The sequence below is a fragment of the Artemia franciscana genome, chromosome 14 (genome assembly GCF_032884065.1).
Source record: "Artemia franciscana chromosome 14, ASM3288406v1, whole genome shotgun sequence".
Lineage (NCBI taxonomy): Eukaryota > Metazoa > Arthropoda > Branchiopoda > Anostraca > Artemiidae > Artemia > Artemia franciscana.
The window spans coordinates 25276604-25297388 of record NC_088876.1 but is presented as its reverse complement, the minus strand read 5'-3'; the positions used below and the strand labels follow the sequence as shown (position 1 = coordinate 25297388).

General features: G+C 34.1%; 1 long non-coding RNA gene across 3 annotated transcripts; it reads left to right on the top strand.

The window, feature by feature from the left end:
* Positions 1-482: 482 nt before the first annotated feature.
* Positions 483-19736, top strand: LOC136035495 (uncharacterized). Of its 3 annotated transcripts, none has more exons than XR_010619454.1 (4): positions 483-547; positions 5288-5482; positions 17668-17764; positions 19462-19736. It is a non-coding gene; the product is annotated as an uncharacterized LOC136035495 (long non-coding RNA). The 3 variants fall into 3 exon arrangements; XR_010619453.1 differs by lacking the exon at positions 483-547 and adding an exon at positions 3278-3302; XR_010619455.1 differs by lacking the exon at positions 483-547 and adding an exon at positions 3282-3318.
* Positions 19737-20785: the final 1049 nt, after the last annotated feature.

Sequence of the window (20785 nt, the reverse complement as noted above, 5' to 3'; positions counted from 1 at the left end):
ACTTGAAATTCTTTATAATAAAAATATTTTGTTTTAACTTAATTGAAGGAGCCACATTAAAGCTTAAAACGAACAGAAATTATCCAAGATATGAGGTGAGGGATGTCTCTTCCTCAATCCTCACTAATTATGCTAAAGTCTGGCTCTTTTTTCCTAGTTCTTCAAGCTTGACTGCTGAAGACAAGGAACATTGATTCGGAATAAAAAATTTTCTTAAGCTGTAAAAAACTTAACGGAAATAGCAAGGGTGGGGAAAGGAGTATCCCCATCATAAATGAAATAATTTCTGATCGTTGTGAGTTTAAATGATTCTTCTTGCTTACATTTGAAAAACAAATGCTATATATTTAGTTTACTGTATCTATTTTGCCTCTTTAAGTATAAGCATTGGCACAGTCAACGGATTTTAAAGCACGAGGTAAAAGAATGCACATTTGAAAGTAAATCTGCCAAACGAGTTTGAATGAAAGAAATTTTATTTCCCTTTTATGCCCATCATTATGTACTAGCACTAGTCTGATTCGAGTTCTTGTGAAGTGAACATTAGGTAAAGAATATTTAAGTTACTTAATAACTCATATTCTTGTTGATTTCTTGGTATATTTTCCGTTGTTCACATTATTGACTTACGAATAAAGTGAACATACCACTCGATGCCTTTCTTTAAGTTCTTTGCGAATATAGAGATCCCTTCTATCACAAATTCAAATTTAAGCCCTATTTACGTTCTTGAAAATGACCAAAATATCTCTAGTTTTTGGGTATCAAAAAGGCTCAAATAACGAAAACATTTTGAAGATTGACGCAGACAGAGCCAATGAGATTCAATGGAGACTAACCCTGCGTTCAACATTTCCTTTTAGGAAACATGATTTTATTTTCAGTTTGGGAACAAGTTAGTGGAATGGTACCAAAAGTGCCTCCTAAACTTTAATAGTTTTATTTAAGTACTGAAGCAAAAAACAGACTCTTTCGCTCCTTCCTTCGTAACGATATTACATAGTATCCCATTTACGCTGAAAAATGATAGATAAGGCCGTTGTACAACAGCATGGTATCTTTGACTTTATAAAAAGGGCATTTTAATTTGAAATCCACATAAAAATCACCATAGTCACTGCTGTAAATCACTACATAAACTAAATTTAATATATTTTGAATCAAACAGTTCGTGGTAACGAACTGTAGTAAGGAACGAACCGGCACAGTAGTAACCGAAACTCTAAAAAAAAAAACGGAACTTTGATACCAATAGTTACATCAAGAGAATTGAATTTTAATGCTGATTTTAAATATATAAGTTTCATCAAGTTTAGTTTCATCCATCAAAAGTTACGAGCCTGAGAAAATTTGCCTTATTTTAGAAAATAGGAGGAAATACCCCATAAAAGTCATAGAATCTTAACGAAAATCACACCATCAGATTTGTTGTATCGTAGAACCCTACTGTAGAAGTTTCAAACTCCTATCTACAAAAATGTGGAATTTTGTATTTTTTTTGCCAGAAGACAGATCACGGATGCGTGTTTATTTGTTTGTTTTTCTTTTTCCCAGGGGTGATCGTATCAACCCAGTCGCAGAATATCGCAAGAGGGTGGTTTCTAACTGAAACCAAAAGTTCTAGTGCACTTTTTAAGTGACCGAAAAATTGGAGGGTATCTACTTCCCCTCCGACGCACATTTTTCCCCAAAGTCACCGGATCAGAATTTTGAGATAGCCATTTTGTTCAGCTTAGTCGAAAATTTAATAAATATGTCTTTGGGAACTACTTCATCCCCCACAGTCAGCGGACAAGGGGCTGCAAGTTACAAACTTTGACCATTGTTTACATATAGTAATGGTTATTATGAAGTGTACAGACATTTTCAGGGGGAATATTTCACGTTGAGGTGGGGATGGGTCGGGGGAGGGGGCTATGTGGGATGATGTTTCCATGGAGGAATTTATCATAAGGGAAGATAGTTTTAACGAAAGGGTTGCAGGATTTTCTAGCATTATTTAGAAAAATGGGAAAATAATTTTTTTTTCGACTGGAAGTAATGAGCAGCATTAAAACTTAAAATGAACATAAAATATTACGTATATAGGGGGGTTCGTCTCCTCCACAATACCTTGCTCTTTACGCTAAAAATATTTCAAAGATCATATAACAAAACTCCAGTATCGACACAGCCCTCCAGGGCCTAGGGGCACGTCTTGCAAGGTATGCCCGGGGCATATATGGTTCCTATAGAAGGAACGCTTGTATAAACTTCAGAGAGGTCTCATTTGATTGGAAATTGAAAGTTATACTTCGATAAACCCGAGGGCAGGAGGCTGTAGGAAGAGGCGAGAAGGACCCGAGGGCAGGCACTATAAGTCATGCCCCTGGGGCATATATGGCTCTCATAGAGAGAATGCTTGTATAAACTTCAGAGAGGGCTGATTTGATTGGAAATTGAAAGTTCTAGTGCACTTTTTAAGAATCAAAGATATACGATGGCAACTAGCAGCCCCCACGCCCTTTTTTCCCCAAGCCCATCCGATAAAAAATTTGAAATGTTGATTTTTTTTTATAATAGTTCCAAGGTAAGATAAGAAAAACTCCGGTTCGGTACATACCCCTAGGCCTGGGGCGTTGTAACTCATGCCCTGAGGGCACATATAGTTCTTATGGAAAGGAAGCTTGTATAACCTCAGAGATGGATCCTTTGAATGGAAATTGAAAGTTCTAGTTCATTTTATAAGATTAAAAATAGATTCAAAGGCAACTAGTCTCCCCCCCTCACCCTTTTTTCACAAACTCATCCGATACAAATTTTGAGATAGCAAATTTTCAGAAATTTTCCCACATATGAGGCAAGGGATGTCTCATCCCCAATCCTCACTCTTTATTCTAAAATCTGACCCTTTTTTTCTAGTTTTTCAAGATTGATTGGTGAAGGCAAGGATCATTGAAATGAAATAAAAGGCTTTTCTAAAGCTGTAAAAAAAAAAATTAACGCAAATAGCAAAGGTGGAGGAAGGAGTACACCCGTCATAAAAGTAATAATTTCTGGTCGTTGTGAGTTTTGATGATTCATTTTGCTTATATTCGAAAAAAACCTTGCCATATATTTAATTTATTATAAGTATTGGGCATATTCAAGTTTAAACACTTGGCACAGTCAAAGGATTTTAAAGTACGAGATGAAAGGATGCACATTCGAAAACCAAAGTAAATCTGCCAGACGAGTTTGAATGAAAGAAATTTTATTTCCTTTTCATGCCAATCATTATGTACTAGTATTAGTCATTCGAGCTCTTGTGAAGTGAACATTAGGTAAAGAATATTTAAGGTACTTAATGACTCATATTCTTGTTTATTTCTTGGTAAATTTTCCGTTGTTCATATTATTGACTTACGAATAAAGTGAAGGTACCACTCGATGCCTTTCTTTAAGCTCTTTACGAAATAAAATAAAAAAACAAGTTTTTTTAGCTGAAAGTAAGGAGCGACATTAAAACTTAAAACGAACAGAAATTACTTCGTATATGAAAGGGTTGCTTCCTCACCAACGCCCCGCTCTTTACGCTAAAGTTTGACTCTTTCTCTCAACTCTGCTTTTTAAAACAGTAAAAAACTTTAGCGTAAAGAGCCTATGTGCCTAGGGAGGGTGCCTAGGCGCACTCCAATTTTTTTGGTCACTTAAAAAGGGCACTATAACTTTTCATTTCCGTTAGAATTAGCCCTCTTGCAAGATTCTAGGACCACTGGGTCGATACGATCACCTGTGGGAAAAAAAAAAAAATAAATAAACACGCATCCGTGATCTGCCTTCTGGCAAAAAATACAAAATTCCACATTTTTGTAGATAGGAGCTTGAAACTTCTACAATAGAGTTCTCTGATATGCTGAATCTGATGGTGTGATTTTCGTTAAGAATCTATGACTTTTAGGGGGTGTTTCCCCCTATTTTCTAAAATAAGGCAAATTTTCTTACAGTTCGTTACCACGAACTGTTTGATATAGAAATTGCTTCGGTCAATGTTCCTATTACCTGAAAAATTATTTAGGGTCATGAAACTATTGTTAATAGATGCATTTCGATGCAACATCTTTTCTCTCTTGCAAAACTACCGTAAACTACCCGTTATGGAGTTATTCCGGCCCAAATATCCTGTATATATAACATCTTTTCTCTCTTGCAAAACTACCGCAAACTCACCGTTATGGTGTTATTCCGGCCCAAATATCCTGTATATATAACATCTTTTCTCTCTTGCAAAACTACCGCAAACTCACCGTTATGGTGTTATTCCAGCCCAAATATCCTGTATATATAACATCTTTTCTCTCTTGCAAAACTACCGCAAACTCACCGTTATGGTGTTATTCCAGCCCAAATATCCTGTATATATAACATCTTTTCTCTCTTGCAAAACTACCGCAAACTCACCGTTATGGTGTTATTCCGGCCCAAATATCCTGTATATATAACATCTTTTCTCTCTTGCAAAACTACCGCAAACTCACCGTTATGGTGTTATTCCGGCCCAAATATCCTGTATATATAACATCTTTTCTCTCTTGCAAAACTACCGCAAACTCACCGTTATGGTGTTATTCCGGCCCAAATATCCTGTATATATAACATCTTTTCTCTCTTGCAAAACTACCGCAAACTCACCGTTATGGTGTTATTCCAGCCCAAATATCCTGTATATATAACATCTTTTCTCTCTTGCAAAACTACCGCAAACTACCCGTTATGGAGTTATTCCGGCCCAAATATCCTGTATATATAACATCTTTTCTCTCTTGCAAAACTACCGCAAACTCACCGTTATGGAGTTATTCCGGCCCAAATATCCTGTATTTACACATATAGAATTGCAATTTCAGTTTTCGTTGATCAGATATTTGAAATCGCGAATCTGTAATAGTTTGAAAACAAATTTGGGCTATATATTTGCGCATCAGGGGGGTGGGGGTAAAGCATATCATATATTAAATACGTAAACTAACCATTGCTGTATTCAATATATGCTATGCTTTACCCCCCCCCCTAATGTGCAAATATACAAACAATGAGTTTGCGGTAAAAAAAATACGAAATTTTATTGCCTCCCACTCATCTCTCCCTAATGATAAAAAATAGCAGTAAGTAATTGGAATAGTTCTGCTGGTTTTACAATTACCTTGTGTGCATATTCCTCATTAACAATTGATTCGTATCACCAAATAAAGCAAGTTTTACGAAAACGAGCCCATAATCGTTTTATAGCCCAGGGCTAAATTTCTTTAATTTTCTTTTCTTTTTTTAGCTAGAAAAACCCCTTACCTATGGGAATTCCTGCTATCCACACTGCAAAATTTGGATTATTGTCCAAATTTATGTAATGGACAAATCCTGAGAAGGGTATTTTCAAAATAGTTGACTCAACAACTGTTTCTAGACTGTGGGGCCTGCAGAAAAATAAACCTAACATGACCTATGATACCATGTCTCGTGCCCTTAGGTAAGTTACCCTAAAACTTTCATATTTTTTAAAATAAGGTCTTCCTCTTTCAGGGGTATAAGTTTGAACAATATAAGTATTAATATAATATTAATATAATAATATAATAATATTAATATAATAATATAATATAATAATATAATATAATATAATATTAATATAAAGATATTAATATAAGTTTGGGTGTTTTCTCCCTCTTTCGAAAATCAAGTAAATTTTTACCAGGCTCGTAACCTTTGATGGTTTACATTAAGCTTAACAAATCTGATATATTTGGAATCTGCAGAATAAATCAATTGCTTTGAAATATCTATTGATATCAAAATTCCTTCTTTTTGTAGTTTCGGTTACTAATATGCCGCGTCGCTGCTTACTTACGTTGAGGAGCGGGACGTTGAGGAGGGGACAGCCCCTTTCATAGATGGAATAATTTCTGTTCGTTTTAAGTTTTAATGTCGCTCCTTACTTTCGGTTGAAAAAAACTTGTTTTTTTATTTAATTTCTGAACATTTTTGAATTAATGTATGTTTTGATTTTGCCTCACCGCACATGAATAATTAAAACAAAACTTGTATATTATTTTTTTTTTTTGGATAAATGGCTTTGTCATAGATTCGATTGGACAATTTTGATACAAAAAGAGGCGGGGGGGGGAGACCTAATTGCCCCCCAATTTTTGGTTACTTACAAATGCAACTAGAACTTTTTTTACGAATATTTTTATTATTAATAAATATACGTAACTTACAATTAACTTACGTAACGAACTTATATATTTGTATATTTTTATTATGTATATGACGGGTTCGCCCCCTTGTCAATACCTCGCTCTTTAAACTAAAGCTTGAATTTTGTCCTAATTCGTTGAATTTTGTCTCAATTCTTACCCCTGAATCACAAAGGCCGTAGAATAAATAGTTGAATTTACGTAAAACACTTTAGCGTAAAGAGTGAGGTATTGAGGAGGAGACAAACGCCCTTGTATATGTAATAACTTATGTTTGTCTCAAGTTTTCATGTTGCTCCTTACTTCCAGTTGAAAAAAGTTTTTTGTATGTATTTTCTCATTGCTGTTTTTATATAATGCTAGAAAATCCTGCACCCCCTTCATGGAAATTCTCTTCCCTCATGATAAATTCTTCCATGGAAAGATCCTCCTACGTAATCTCCTCCCTCCTGACTCAACCATTTAACGTGAAAAAGTCCCCCTGTAAACGTCTGTACAATTCCCAATAACCATTACTATATGTAAACAATGGTCAAAGTTTTTAACTTGCATTCCCTCCCCCGGGGACTTTGGGGGATTAAGTCGTCCCCAAAGACATAGTTTTTAGGTTTTTCGACTATGTTGAATCAAATAGCTATCTCAAAATTTTGATCCGGTGACTTTGGGAAAAAATGAGCTTGGGAGGGGCCTAGGTGCCCTCCAATTATTTTGGTCACTGAAAAAGGGCACTAGAACTTTTAATTTTCGTTAAAGCGAGCCCTCTCGCGACATTCTAAGACCACTGGGTCGATACGATCACCCTGGGAAAAAAAATAAACATGCATCTGTGATTTGTCTTCTTGCAAAAAATAAAAAATTCCACATTTTCGTAGATAGGAGCTTGAAACTTCTAAAATTCTCTGATACGCTGAATCTGATGGTGTAATTTTTGTTAAGATTATGTGAATTTTAGTGGATGTTTCTCCCTATTTTCTAAAATAAGACGAATCTTCTCAAGCTCATAACTTTTGACAGGTAAAACTAAACTTCACGAAACTTATATATTTAATATTAGCATAAAAATACAATTCTTTTGATGAACTTTTCGCATCAACCTTCCATTTTTTAGAGTTTTGATTACTATTGAGCCGGGTCGCTCCTTACTAAGAACTGTTTGAAAGACTTTAGTCTAAGGAGGAAAGGCTGAGTTGCAATATCCCTCTTTACTGTCATTTGAAATACTAATTTCTGCTATATTTTTATTAGAATGAAACTATTCGAGTCAAAAGCTATTTTATTGTGTTTTTGCATTATTTCTATGTGCTCGTGTCTATGCATATTGTGCATATTGTTTGTATTCGTTTTTGTTATAATTGCCCATTAAAAACTAAAATTATGAAATTGAATTGTACTAACCTTATTGAACCTAGGGCTGGTACAAAACGATTCAAGGGTGATTTTGCGTTCGAATATATAAAATTTGCTACATATTTTAATAAATTGGCCTATTTGACGATATATAATGCCAAAAGAGTCACCTTGAAAAACGGTAAAAAAAAAAGTATTTCATCCCTTTTAGGGAAAAAAGGTAAAACATCATAGAGATGGCAACAATTTATATTTGGAAAGAACACCAAATTAGGAAATGAACAGAATATTTGAGTTTTCTGATTCCTATCCTATCAGTAAATTTAACGGAAACTTGTGGGAGTGAATATAAAATCTAAAATATGCTGAATATGCTTCACGCCCCATCTTTTGAGCCTCGCATAACAACTGTCAAGTTTTTGTTTTTAAACCTATGCCTTTTTCTAATTGGTACTATCTAATCCCACCTATTCTATAATCAATAAAATATTAAAGCAACTTAGAACAATTTTTGACGGTTTCAATAAAACACCAATGAAATTTAGAGAGAAAACAGGACATCTGATAAAATTGGAATTTAAAGACTGAAAAATGGTGCTAGTGTCGGCAAAAAAAATAATTTTCCAACTTTATAGTTGGAAAATTATATGGTAGTCCAATTTATTGTCCAATTTTAACGCAATACTTTAGGAAAATAAAATCTCCTAAAGTATTACGTAACAACCAAGTGTACATAATGGATGAATAATCAATAATATCTGTAGGTTGCTAGGGCCCGATCAGAACTGGTTGCTAGGGCCTCACAAAACGTATTATGCCGCCGCTACTCTTCTGGTACGCGCTGTTGATAACCTGTTTCCATATAATGTGTTTTTTTTTACTGCAGTATTGTCCTCAACAGTCCTCAAAACATATTATTCTAATAGCGATCTCAAAATGCAATCCGGGCCCATATTCTGTTTTTATTTTTTTTTACCTTATGTTATATTGTTATCATTTCCTATCTGGTCTTATTCTGTTATCTTGTTGTTTTTATTTTGTTTTTATTTCTGTTTTTATTTATTTTGTTTTTATTTTGTACTTCCGTCATATTAGTCTGTATTTGTGCATTTTGTGCCAATTATAAAGCTTTTATAAAAATTGCTCTAAATTGCAGGTACCTCAGCAAAAGAAAAGAAAAAGAAAGACCCTAGGTATTCATTTCATATCTCTTTAAATAATGTATTTTTGTCAAAAAATTCCAGCAATTTTGTAATTTTAAACAGTATTTGGCAACGAACTGAAAGTAAGGAGAGATCGCGGCTTAATAGTAACCGAAACTCTAAAAGGCAGAATTTTGATGTCAATAAAAACATTAAAGTAATTATCATATCACACTGCTTTCAATATGTATTATTCATCAGGTTTAGTGTTTCATCAGGTTGTAGCTATCAAAAGCTACAACTCTGAGAAAATTTGCCTGATTTTCGAGAAGGGGGGTGAACAACCAATCAATTCAAAGAATCCGAATGAAAAGACTGTCATTAGATTCAGCGTATCAGAAAACTATGGGTTTTGTATTTTTGGGGGCTGGGAGGAGTTTCCCCCAATCATTTGGAGAAAAAATTATTATATAGCCCATGCCCCTTGACTTTTTGGATGGAGACCTCTTCTGTTCCTCTGATAAACTACTAGAGCTCCGCCACTGCAGAAAAACCTAGGGTAGAAATCTCAGGCTCATATATACAAATATGTGGAATTTTGGATTATTTGCCAGAAGAACGATCAAGAATTCGTGGTTATTTGTTTAATTTTGTTTGTATTACCTAGGATGATCGTATCCAACTAATGTTCGTAAAAGATCTGAAGAGGGTGCATTCGAACAGAAATTAAAAGTTCAAGTGTCCTTTTTAAGTGATCAAAAAAATTGGAGGGCAACAAGCCCCAATCCCATGCATTTTTTTCTCAAAGTAGTTTGATCAGAATTTTGAAAATTGTTTCAGCGTAGTTGAAAAAAACAAAAATTATGCCTTTGAAAGTAGCAAGACCCTCAGAGCCCGTGGGTAAAGGGCTTCAAGATACAAAATTTGCCCATTACCTGCGTATGGAAGTTATTATTGAGATTTATTCAGACATTTTCGAGAGGGGGTGATTTTCTGCTTGGTGTTTGTTTCCTCGGAAAGAGTATTCCGTGGGGAGGAAAACATTTTTTGTTTGTCCTACTTTCTCTCTGTCAACGCTATTTTGCAAGTTGTGGGGGAAGGATTCGGTGAAATTTTCAGTGGGTTTAAGTTTCTGGAAATAATTTCTTCGGAAGGGAGATTTCTAAAGTGACCGAAAAAAAGATTAGAAATTTAAGGCTTTTTTAAATCAAAGTTCGCTAAGAACAATCTTTTTCACGCTGAATCATCCCCAAGAAATGGGGAATTTCAGAGAGGATGGAACTGTCTGGATAAGGTTTTACGTGGTATCGGGGTCTTATTTACTCATTGCGCCTGAGCGCAAAGAGCAGCAGTAAAAGTTAATATAACCAAGAACCATTCCGTATAAAAGGGAGGGCTGCCCCCTCCCTTAGTCCAAAGCTTTTAGTACTTTTAAAAACCTTCAGATACTAATTAAATGACTTTTGTTTTTCAAAAGTCGTTCTTAAGGAATAGGAAGAAAAAGTCCATCTTTGGCGCAAAGAGAGCAGTGGGTCAGGTAAAGTATTTTATCTGTGTAAATTTCCCCAAATAATGTCACTCTCACCGAAAATTCTCACCAGAATACTTCTTGGGGTTGATTCCGCCAAACAAATTCTCCCTAGAATACTTTCATTTGAAAAAAAAATCTTTTTTAATTTAATTTTGGTTGTTGTTCAAATCATGCTGGAAATCCCTCCAAAAGCCGTTCTCCCAGATGGAAAGGTTTTCCGGTGAAAACTCCTCCCAAAGAATTTAATTCTTGGAAATTACTCCCCTTCGAAAACATCCCCTGGGCAATTCAAACAAGGATGAAAATTTATCCTGTAGAATTTTCATGATCATCTCTAGAATATACTTAAAAGTGTGCTCAAAATTGTCTACATTTTATTTGTTTTGATATTTTCTTCCACACATTTCGATATTTGTTCACAAAAAAAATTTCTGGCCCTTATTCAATTTAATATTTAATGATCCATCCCTCGAATTCCTGACCAAAGTGTTGTTTCTGTAACAGTGTTGAGTAGCCCGATAAAAGGCATAATACAATGAAGAATCATGATATAAAGGGGCATAATTTAATAATAAAACTGTTATGGGGGCGGATGGGATTAAAAGTTAAGTTAAATTAGAAAACATAGATGCTTCAAAGAACTTTAAAACACCCTGATATATAGGTTCTGTTGGTCGGCGTTTACCCCCGGAAAATACCTTCTCCCTCACGGAAAATATCCCCCCAAAAATATCCTCCTCCTGGAAAATACTCCCCGCAGAAAATACCTCCCGTGGAAAATACCCTTTCAAAAATACTAAACCCCCTCCCAAAAAAAAAAATCCTGAAAAATACCCTTTTGCTGGCTTTTTGCTGGAAAACTGGGAATAGAATTACCGGTAGAATTTTAAAACAATCGGAAATTAAAATATTTTTCAAATGAAAGTGCACGTTCGCAGCACTTGATTCTATCAAGTTGATTTGCTTTATTTGTAATGAAATTAGGCTACTTTTGATGATCTGTAATTACGTATCATCTATAATAAGGGGAGGGGGTGAGTCATTGTTTAGGGGGGCAGGGGAAATTCCTCAAAAGAACATTCTAATGGACAAACTGCTTACTCTTCATGAGGCTTCAGTTAAATGTTGAAAGAGGTAGGGGGGAGTAGGGATGAATTAAATTGTTTCTCTATTCTGCTAAAATATTACATTCCCATATCTACCAGCACAGAGGTAGAAAAGGCAAGGCAGGTCAAAAATTTACTCATTGTTTTGTTTGTTATTGGGAAACATCAGTCCCGCCAGGAAACATCTTTGGGATGGATAATATTGCCGGTAGCTTAGTTTTCAGCATTTTTAAATGGTGTAATTTTAATTTCTATTTTTATGAAATACTTTAATGTATTTAAAGAAATGTAAGTAATGTATTTATCGATAAGAAAATCTTACTGTAGAGGTTGTGATGGATTCAGTTATGTAGAAGATCAAAAGCCTCACATAATTTCCATCCACACCAACAATAATCCTCTTTTGCATTCAACCGAAATTCTTTAGTAGTAAAACCAACAAGGAATTTTTACCAAAATTAATATTCACCGCCAATTTTTTAAGTATATTCAAATTTTATCCAAAATCGATATTGCAAATTTAAACATAGAACGGTTCTAATCAACGTCCATTTACTGATTTACACATTTCAAAAATAATTAATCAGGGATTCAAGGGACCGGTACTTCAAGTTATATCTTGGTTAAGCCTGGGTATGATTTGGAAAACAATCAGAAATTAAACAAAAAAGGAGTTTTTCAAATGAAAGCAAGGAACAGATTTGAAAACTATTTAAACAGATTATTCTTTATATTAAGGGGGCTGTCTCCTCCTTGGCTTCTAACTCTTTACTGTGAAGTTTGGCTTTTTTCAAATTTTTAAAGAAAATTTGCAATTGGAAAGATAAGATTCTTCGAAGCACTAAAAAACTTTTGTTTAATAAGTAAGGTGTGGAGAAGATGGCAGTCCCCTTATATAAAGTATATAAGGTATCCCCTTATATAAAGTATATAAGCCCCCTTATATAAAGTATATAAAGTATCCCCTTATATAAAGTATTATATATATAATTTATATTTGTTTGAAGTTCTAAACTTGTTCCTTACTTTATTTGAAAAACTTTTTCTATTTTTTAATTAAATTTCATGAAACTGTACAGTTCTATGAATGCAATGCTTTTGGTAACGCAAAAAAAAAACGATCAATATTTCAATGATATCTGTTTGAATTTTGATGGGTAATCAAACATTACGTGGGAACGAATTGTAAGGAGCTATCCGGCTCAATAGTAACAGAGACTTTAAAAAACGGAATTTTGATACCAATAGATATATCAGAGAAATTGGCTTAATATGTTAATTCCAAATATATAAGTTTCTTTAAGTTTAATCTTACCCATTAAAAATTAAGAGCCTCAGAAAACTTATCTGATTTTCGAAAAAAGGGGGAACGACCCCGTGAAATCATAGAATTTTAATGAAAATCATAACATCGGGTTCAGTATATCAAAGAATCCTGTTATAGAGGTTTTGAGCTCATATCTGCAAAAATGTGTAATTTTGTAATTTTTTGCCAAAAGAAAGATCACGGATGCGTGTTCATTTGTTTTTTTCCCTGGGGTGATCGTATCAACCCATTGGGCTTAAAACGTCAAGAGAGGTCCCATTCTAATGGAGGTAAATAGTACTAGTGCCCTTTTTAGCTATCGAAAAATTGGAGGGCAACTAGGCCCCCCCCACGTCACTTTTTTCTCAAAATCGTCCGATAAAAATTTTGAGATAGCTTGTTTCTTTACAATAGTTGAAAAGCTCAATAGCTATGTTGTTAGAGAAAAAATAACCCCCTACACCCCCGGGGGAAATGCATTCAATTTTCGGGTAGGTAAGGGAGGGCGAATTTTCTGCTTGGAGGATTTTTGAACGGGGGAAGTTTTCCATGGAGAGGGAAGTTTCTAGGAGGTAAACTTTTCAGGGGAAGTTTTACACTGGCTGAATTCACCATAATTCCCATACGAAATTTCTTTATATGTCTTGCTTTCTCTTTACCGATTCAATAGTAGGCGTGAAGATGTTAAGGGTAATTGTCCAAGGTAAATTTTTACCAGGATTGAATTGCCCAAAGGATATTCTTTCGGGAGGGGGATTTTTCCGTGAAGATGAAGCCAGGTATCCTGTCATTATTTAAAAACGATCGGAAATTAAATTAAAAAACAAGTTTTACAACTGAAAGTAAGGAGCAACATTAAAACTTAAAAGAACAGAAAATATTACTTATATGAGGCCCTCTCCTCAACACCTCTTATTTTACGCTAAATTTAAAATTTTTGTTCCAATTCTTGTAAAACAACTCCTTGAAGACAGTGGTCGCTTAATTGGAACAATGGGTAACTTTTTTGAAAGTGCCGAAAAACTGTAGCGTGAAGACGGATATGTTGAGGAGGGGGGGCAACCCCTTTCATATATGTAATAATTTCTGTTTGTTTTAAGTTTTAATGTTGCTCCTTAATTTCAGTTGAAAAAAACTTGTTTTTTTATTTGATAAAGCTTGGAGACAAACATTTTTCTAAAGTCAATAAAAATAAGTATGTCAATTAAAGTAAAAGCATATAAAAATGAAAAAATAATTAATTACAAAAAAAACACAAAACAATAGCCTACTTACAAAAACTATGATATAAATTCCCACCATTCAGTTCTGTTAAGCAATGCGGAAACGTTGGACGGATATTTTTTTTTTAACAATATCAACCGTTTTGAACCTGGTTATCAAACACCAAAATATTTATTGCCCTAAGACTCATTTTTTTTTTTAAGTAACACTTTATCAAAGTAGTTTGATAAAATTCAAACATTAAAACTAAAATTAAGAAAATCAAATATTTTTAATCTAATTTTTGAATACCAAAAACCAATATGTTCGACGCCTTCTTAATTTATAACTGGAAAAAATTTAATCTTTTTCAAAGTGACAACTAGATAACTACAATCACCCATGGAAAAAAATGAAGATAAAAAACAAAAAAAACGTATTCGTTCAGAGGGAAAGTAAAAAAATTCCCAGCATTCAGTTCAGGAGAAAATTTTCTGTTTATAGTGACTTCATAGGTAAGCTCATGAGTGCTCTTGCAATGCAAGTAAAAGTTGACGGCATATTTTTACCAAAATTACCCCTTATTTAGTTGTTTTCCTTGTGTTTTCCATAATTATACGAACTTTCTTGTGTATTAATTACTGCACTAATTACTAATAAACAAATACATATTCAGGATCACCATAAAAAGCTGATTCTTTGATTGAATGTTATCAATAGTTAGGCTCTTTTGCTTTCGTTATTGACAAGGATCGTTATTTACTTACCATTCATTACTATGAAAAAGTTGATTTCTTTTTTTTCTGTTGCTCCAACCAAATCATATAGAAAAAAAATTTGTGGAAAACTGTAAATCCTCCATATGGAAACCGACCCTAATAAAAAAAATCCCCCCCTCAAAAAAAAATTCTGTATAATTCCCAGTACCCCAGTCACCCAGTGACTCAATGTCACTGTTTTTTCAGTCTCAGTAGCTTTTGTGCAAACAGAGAATGAATTCAAATTAATCGAAAGCCAGTCAAGTATGAATGCTTCTTTAAAAAAGAAAAAAAAAGTGTCTTGAAAAGGATTAGGAGTATTTAAACTATTTTAAAATATTGGTAAAACAGATCGTTTAAAAATTACACTAAAATTCTTTAGGATGAAGGGGTGATTCAGAAGATTTTCTTAAGGGTGTGGTAAAAATGAGACAGAATCATAATTTGCCTCTGTTGCATAAGATCTCCCTGAAAGTTTCATAATAGTACTTTTAACCGGGAACACCCTCGAAAGTCAACTACTGTGATTAAATAAAGAGTAAGTTCATCCAGTTTTTGTCTAAGAGTGCATGCACATTCAATATTTCTGGATAACTGCAAATAGCAAGCAAATATTTGGAAAACTCGGGGAATGTAGTAAGCAAATATTTTGGTCACAATCTCCAATCAATCATCCTCAGTAAAAAATAATAAGTAAAAAATAAAAATGATGGTTCACAATACAAACTACACCGGAAGACTTAGTAAAACTTCTGACAAAACTGTTCTGGGATATGGGGTTGGTAAACAAAGGAACATGGATTCTGATGAGTTAATTATTTCTGAAGGTGGATGGTGCAAACCCTATTTTTGATCATCCTGGGTGGTGGAGTGTTTTGAAAGTCCTGGCAAAAGTGGGTATCCGATTTCATAACAATCATAATGCGGAATGATTTAGAGGAGGATGGCCCTATCATGGCCCTATCAATAGAAGATTGAGAAGAAATGAACTCACAAAGGTTGAATTCCATCCAAGAAAATCTAAATTCATATCTTCTAAGAATTCAATTTATTACATATATATATATATATATATATATAATTATATATATATATATATATATATATATATATATATATATATATATATATATATATATATATATATATATATATATATATATATATATGCGTTATCGGTAGGTAGATAAAGGTGTTGCTGGAATTTAAACTTTTAAGCTCATGGGACTAATTGCTGAGTTCTGATTAATTTGAAATGATTAAAACAAAATTTACTTTTGAATTCGGAAAGTTTAGTACATAGAAGATCGGATATTGAAAAAGGGATTTTACAGCGCATAAATATATCTATATATGCTAACATACAAGGAAACACGGTTAGGATTCTCTCAGATGAAACTACTCCTTTGATCTTTGTTTCCAAACATTTGAAAAAATCAAAATGAGACTTCAAAATCTTTTCACTTGTGTGGCTGCCGATGCTAGGCGTGCCCCCCCCCCAAAAAAAAATAATAAGATAATCCTCTATGATCGTATTACTGGCACGGTTTCTAGTACTAGAGACCCCCACCCTACTTGGAATTTCTGCTACTTCTCTGTGTTGGCGCGTGTTTTGCTTATGTCACTTAAAGGTCACTTGCGCAAACGCATCTTATTACATTGGAAAAACACTATTATGGGAAATATCACCAAGGGTGATTTTTCGGAAGCCAAAGACAGTTTATTTTTTGACCAAAATTTTCTTGGAAGAATACGAGGAGTAGCCTATACGCGATTTTGATCTAGGATCTTTAGACTCGTTGCCTATATCAGGGGTACAGTAATTGGTAGGTGTAAACAAGATAAACAGGTAGAACAAAACAAACTAAAATAAATTGCAGAACAAAACAAAAAAGGGAACAAATATAATTTCCTTTACTTTATAAGTTAAAAAATTCAAAAGAAAGAAGGAAAAAAAAGAAAGCCTGAAAACACAAAGTTTTAAGCAAAAATGGTCAGTTTACTTTTGGTAACAGTCAAATTTTATTTTTTTTTTAAATAAATAGGAAAATGTACTTCCTAAGTTTTTTTTCTAGAAGATTGAATTTTATTCTAAATTCCAAGTCAATTGTCTTATTCTAGCTATATAATAACTATTACTTTTCTTTGTTTTAGCTTTGATACTTCATACAGAAATGAAATTCAATATTCGTGCCGAATGCCTAACCGCCAGTTCGGTTTCCGACCGGGTCTGAGTTGTGCTCGCGCTCTATCCAGTCTTGCCGCTATTCTAGCAGATTCTCGCGAATCTGGTGACCCTATAGTGATTGGTGCTTTTGATGTGAGTAGAGCGTTTGATTCGTCGATTCACGCTCAGGCCCTTCTAGCCGCTTACCAGCAAGGTGTAAACCTCCGTGTCACTAGCGTACTCTACGATATGTATTGCCGTTTAAAAGCGCGTATAAAAATAGGTAACCGCATCACATCAGTGGTTGTTCCAGTAAAGAAAGGTGTCCGCCAGGGTTCATTATTATCCCCAAGTTTGTACAATAACAGTGTTTTAAATACCCAGGCATGTGTAAATGTTTCATGTATCTCCAAGAATATAAATGTGTCCCTACTTAAATATGCAGACGGTCTATTAAATCTAAGTCGGTCTATTAGGGGTCTGCAATCGAACTTCTCGATCCTGCGTGATGAATACCGAAAAATCGGCCTGGCTTTCAATACTTCTAAATCTGCAGTTCTTTTTTTCAACGATAGTCCTTCTCAGCCTGAACACCTCCTGCTGGGTAGTGAGTCAATTACCGTTTCATCTCGAGTCGTGTATCTGGGTTTACCCATAGGCCGTAATCTTAATGAAACTCGTCTACTGCTCGTCAAACACTTCGAGAAAAAAATCTGCACCGCGTATGGGTCTATCGTCGCCAGCAGACTCGTCTTATGCCGAAAGTATCTCGCGAATATGTATAACGCTGTCGCACTGCCGCATATTCTATATATCGCGCGATTTTGGAATAAATATGTTACTTACTTACTTACTTACCTGTTTGAAATGGCATTATTAAGGGATATTCATCTTTTAGATAACAATAGTTGCTGCAACCAAGTCCATGGGCTTCAAGATTCAGATAAAAGAGAGCCATCTACGGACTGGAGAGGATTTAACTACAAGAGTCTGTCGTAAGTTCATCTTATTTAATTAGTTTCTTTTATTATTCATTTATAATATGTATATTCGTAATATTTTGATATGTATTTATAATATTTTATGAGCTTTTATAATAATTATAACATATTTTTTTATTAATTATTTGCATAATCATACATTAATAAGACAGACAGTTTTGGGCTAATATTGAGACTATTAGAAATCCTTGTTTACCAACATTATACCCATTTAATTTAAACTTAACAGTGTCTGTTTATTCATAAAAAATAAAACAAAATATTACATTCGCTTTCTGGGACCGACAAGAATTTTAATATTTACCCTTAAATCTTTGATATACCAAGAACATGAAACTGAAATATTAATTCTTTTTTATAATAGGTTTTGTGGAAATTTGTACAATTTTATGTATTCAGTAATTTTATATTTAGTAGAGATTATGATCAGAAATTTTATTTTCTAATGAAAAAGGCTATTTGTAGCTGTGCAATATTTGGCAATGCCAAATATTGAACAAAGCAGCATTAGAACATTTATTTATGTTCTTCTCAAGTAACAACATAGCAGAATTCCTTTGACTATTTTTAAAGATAATGTCTTTTTACTTAGCACTGACTTTTTTTAATACTTTTAGCAGTTGAAGTTCAATTTGTTAATGTAATACGTATAACAAATAAAACACATTGGGTCACCACGGAGAGGCAGAGCTCGTGATTGTGGTGATCCTATCAATATTTACAACATAAACAAAACTAGTTGAAGATCCAATACCCAAGTCCATGGCCCAACACACAAAGCAGACTGACAAATTAAATATCACAATAACAAAACAATCAAATAAACGTGCACGGAGAATGACATCATGAGCAATCAGAGACGATGAATTAAAAAAAAAATGTTTGAAAAAATCCGTAAAGAAAAAAAATATATTAATGGTGAAAAGTTTCTAGGAAAAAATTTTGAAATTCATGTCGGATTATATTAAATGATTTACTATAATCATATACAGCTTGAGATTTTCTCCATGTGCTTGTTACCATGTTCCTTGGTGAAAATCTTGATCGCTCCGTTATAAATCGAGAAGAAATACGCTGGTCTTTATATCGAGTCTCATAATGAAGAAGTTCGCCCATATTCCCAGGCATATCGATGGGAGTTCAAGGGTAATCAGCATTTATTTCATATTCGGACATGATAAACACGCAAAAATGTTATTCAAGTTGAAAATAAAGAAAACGGAAACTTGTAATAAGGCCAGGTAGAGAATATTCTTGTCAGGCGCGTATTACTTGGGAAAGGGAAGGGATTGGCATCATGTCTACATGATTTTTTTTTACGTAAGCTTTTCCTTAGACTCTAAAAATGTACCAAACATGTACTAAAAGCACTATTAAGACTTAAGACATGACAAAGACAAGAGAATAGCAAGTTTAGAGGGTCATTTTTGTTAGGGAAGGGGGGGGGCATTGAAAAATAAGTTAAACTAAACAAGACTAAAAGGCTAAAATTTATGCAGAGTAATTTAAAACCATAAAAGTGGACGTAGGCTTACTACGGTGGGTTTGGTCTAAGGTTTTCAGTCCTTGGCTGCTTTTGTATCCTCTGCCTCCTCAGTAGCCTTTTAAATGATTTTTTCTGTGCAATTAATTATTTTGTAGAGCTTATTGCATTCTAAGCTTTCAGTTTCTTTTTCCTGGTCTCTTTTCAGAGGACACGTAAAGAGCTGGCGCCCACAATAGTCTATTGGCTGGTTATATCATGTGATTTGAGTTATAGATGGCGCTACTTAAACACAATCACAGGACATAACAGTATAGACAATTTGGATCTTAAATCTGGAGAATTTTTGCAGATGATATCACAGTAAGCAGATTTGTAAAGCTCCATTAATAACTAATCTGGCTTAATGTTCGCTTCACAAGAACAAGAATCAGTACCATTTGTGTTTTGTAGACATCTTTAAAATTAAAGCTGTTATCAATTTTTGTGAATCTTTTCAACTAGAGCCATTCAGTAGTAGAATAACGAATAAGACACTACCATGCCACATAACATGCATTTCTTCAGAAAGAGCATCCTGGCCTCTACCCTCGGGTAGAGGCCACCAGCCAACACCTACAACGCCATCTACACCTACCAGCCAAAGTTGGGGCTTAAAGACCAGTTATGTCTCGAATTAGAAGCAGTAAAATGTTTAACGTTGAAAGAGCACATTCAAGCCACCTACTTAGTGACCAAGTTCAAGTTCAAGTTCAAGTTCAAGTTCCTTTTATTACCAATATCCATCCATTCATAAACAAAAAATATCCCAAAGGGCTCAATGGCCCGTTATTTGGGAAAAAAAACAACAAAACAAAACATAAATAACTATTAATTACATTCACACTTAAAATATATTTAGAGTCTACTCACCAATCCTCACCCGAGTACAACCGGTCTCCGCACCACCTACTTACAAAAAATAAATAAAAAAAAAAAAATATATATACATCGAGGATCCAACACTCACACCACCCAAATCTAAATAAATAAATTCAATCTAAATAATTAAATAAATAAATTAAATCTTGATAACTAAACAATATAAATAACTGATTAATATTATAATTTAATTTATTTTGTTTTGATTAAAAAATTCTTCAACCGTTTCTTGAAGGATCCTATGGTACAGGACCGTCGAATCCCAACAGGAATGGAATTCCAGGCACGTCCGACAGCAACTATCAGACCAAAGTCCGAGCGCACTGCAGGGGTGGATGGCACTAGCACATCATCCTTGTTTCTAGTTTCATAAGGACTGACATTTCGAACAATTTCAAAAAGCCCGGAAAAACTTGATGGAAGGTCTCCACGGAAATACTGAAACGCAATGAAAGAGAGGTGTAATGTATGAATATCTTTAATCTTCAGAAGTTCAACAGAAATATGGGTGGTAGACTGAAGAACTTTTGCTGCTTTCAGTTGGAGATTATGTAAAGGTGTAAGTACAGATGGAAATGTTGACATCCACACTGACGAGCAGTAGCATAAAT